Genomic DNA, 3,034 nt, shown 5'->3' on the forward strand with positions numbered 1-3,034 from the left:
TAATGCTTTAGCAAAAATCACCATGCCAGCCAGCTACTGACAGAACAAATGGTTTTGCTACCAATGAAATCCCTATAGAAATAAAGCCATTTGAACTGAATGGGTTTTGTACAATTTATTTCCAAAAATATCTCAACATAATGTAATTATCCTCAGAATTATTCTTCCCCAGTGATGGCACTGTTTAATCATAGGGCACAGCTACTCAAGCTGAAGTGGGCTTTGTTGGTGTTCAAAAATCATTTGGCAGATAATCAGGCTTTACCCTATGTTAACTTTGTGTCAGTGAATATGGGAATGTAGGTGTCTCTATTTTCAAAACACTCAGCTCTATGAAGTCAAAAGAAATTTTTATCTTTCTTTTACCTCTAGAGTACCTAGAGAATGTTCACTCGTTCATGCAACAAATTGTATTCAGGGGGTTTATTTATGTCACTTCTGGCTCTTGCCACAACCCACCAGAGTAAGTACAACAAATTCCATTTGCCCAAAGTCACTGAGTGGCAGGGTCAAGACTTCACTCACATCTGTCTGAATATCAAACTATCACACTACCTACCCTGCCTGCAACAATCTACCTATTATCAAAAGACTGCGTATGAATTTTTTTCAACTAAAAACAAGAAACTAAAATCACTACCACATAAGTGAAAACACTAAAAAAGGGAAGATTGTGGAAATGAGGACCCAAAAGAAATTCTAAGAACATCTTAAATTTATGATCTCTCTTTTCTAACAGTTCTTCTTCTGTTTGTTTTTTGTTTTTGGAAACATCCAGATTATAATTAGAGTGGTTAGAACCTTAGGCAGGTTTTAGGGTCCTGATAGCCTGATAGTAATCTAGCGTAACTGATAATCTAGACTAACAGTATGGATGGAGCACTTAGGTGGCTCAGTAGGTTAAGCCTCTGACTTCAGCTCAGGTCATGATCTCATAGTTCGTGAGTTTGAGCCCCACATCAGGCTCTGTGCTGACAGCTTAGAGCCTGGAGCCTGCTTCAGATTCTGTGTCTCCCTCTCGCTTTCTCTCTGCTCCTCCCCCGCTCATGCTCTCTCTTTCCCCTTCAAAAATAAATAAAAACAGAGTAACAGTACGGAATGCATTAAAGATAGTATTATTCTTTAATCAAACATGGGAAAGAAGCTTTGTAGCAAGATGCCAAAAAAATATTTTTGTCCTCAATGATGATTAAAATCTTCACATCATTTTTATCTCCCACCAATATTCAAGAAAGACAAAGCACTTTGTCCCCTTATACCTACTATGCAAAAACCTGGTGTTGCCTGCCATTTTGCAAAAGTACCAGGGAACCAGTTACAAGGGAGAGGGGTGTTACAGACCATCTTATGAATAACAACTGATTTTACCTCCAAAGCAAGTACCAGCTGATTGATAGCAGCTGCCCAGAATGCTGTTCTCAAGGGAAGCACAGGCTGTACTGCAGTTCAGGACACAATTAACAATTGTGATTAATTGTGAGAAATTTTGATCTTATTATTCTAAATGCTACCCTGTTTAAGAAGTCTTCCCAGGGGAACCTGGGTGAGTCAGTCAGTTAAGTTTCTGACCCTGAGATTTCAGCTCTGGTCATGATCTCATGGTTTGTGAGTTCAAGCCCCACATTGGGCTCTGGCAGTGCAGAGCCTGCTTCATATTTTCTTTCTCTCTCCTCCTCTCTCTGCCCCTCCCTTGCTCACACGGTCTCTGTCTCTCTGAAAATAAACAAACCTAAATAATTTTTAAGTAAATAAATAAAGAAAGAAGTCTTCCCAGGTCAGATTCTTCCAGAATACAAATACCTTGTAACTTCTATTGCAACAGCCACCCCTATAGAACCTGACATATAGAAGACATTCATAAATAATAAAATAACTACAAGTTTGAAGACGGTAACTTAAAGTCTGCATTTCCTCTTTCTCTACCTTGGAAATCATTCAAAACCAATGATGACAACAAGAAACAAAATCACTAATCCATTTTTTGTGGAAAGGGAAAAAGCAAAAACCCCAAAAGTCAAAATAGGTACACAATCTGTCAAAAACAGTGAAGATCGAGCAGAAGTGTGAGTGGGAAGAAGGCGGGAGAGAGAAAGCCAAGTGGGACAGAAAGAACATGGAAAACAAGCTTGGAAAGGAAAAGGGAGGTGAGGGGAGGGGAGAGGAGGGGAGTGGAGGGGAGGGGAAGGAGGGGAGGGAAGACAAGGGAAGGGAAGGGAAGGGAAGGGAAGGGAAGGGAAGAGAAGGGAAGGAAGGGAAGAGAAGGGAAGGAAGGGAAGGGAAGGGAAGGGAGCATGCCCTGAGGTATGAAACGCTCCTGGGATGACAAACTTCTTACTTGTGATGAGAGAAATGAGACGAGTAAGTGACAGGAGAATCATACAGAAGTCACAGTGGTAGGCACCCATCTGTTTCAGGGACAGAATGGGGAAAAAGGCTTTTCACTGATTATACAGCTATATCTATACCTATATCTATATCTATAGATATATAAATATGTATCTATCTCACGGATACTCAGATCCTATATCAACTGACTGGAAAGAAGTACAAACTCACATGCACAAAATCATCAACAACTATCTCAACTAACCCGAAACCGAGTTCTGGGCCTCCTCAGGATGAATTTTAGGCAAATATATGAAAACGTTAGGGTATTTCAAAAATTGATAATCAAAAAGAATTGATCCAGGATCTATCAATTCAAACCCACAACAAGAAAATAAGAGAGAGAGAGAGAGAGAGAGAGAAGGCCAGATAAAGAAAGAACAAAACGCAGGGGGGGAAATGTCACCATGGAGCAGTTGAAAATTTGATCATACTTACACAAGACTTTTTAAAATTAACAAAATATTACTATTTATAAAGAAAAAGTAAGGTCAAGATTCAAGAGCTAAGGTGGAAAGGAGGGAAAACAGAAGGAAAGCAGAGAGAAAAGAAGCAACACGTGATAAAGCGTGAACTGACAAAGCTCAGGAAAATAAAAATAGAAGAAAAAGTTAAACCATCACAGAAATGAAGGCAGAACTGGGAGAGT

Source organism: Leopardus geoffroyi, chromosome D1 (assembly GCF_018350155.1).
Source record: "Leopardus geoffroyi isolate Oge1 chromosome D1, O.geoffroyi_Oge1_pat1.0, whole genome shotgun sequence".
NCBI lineage: Eukaryota > Metazoa > Chordata > Mammalia > Carnivora > Felidae > Leopardus > Leopardus geoffroyi.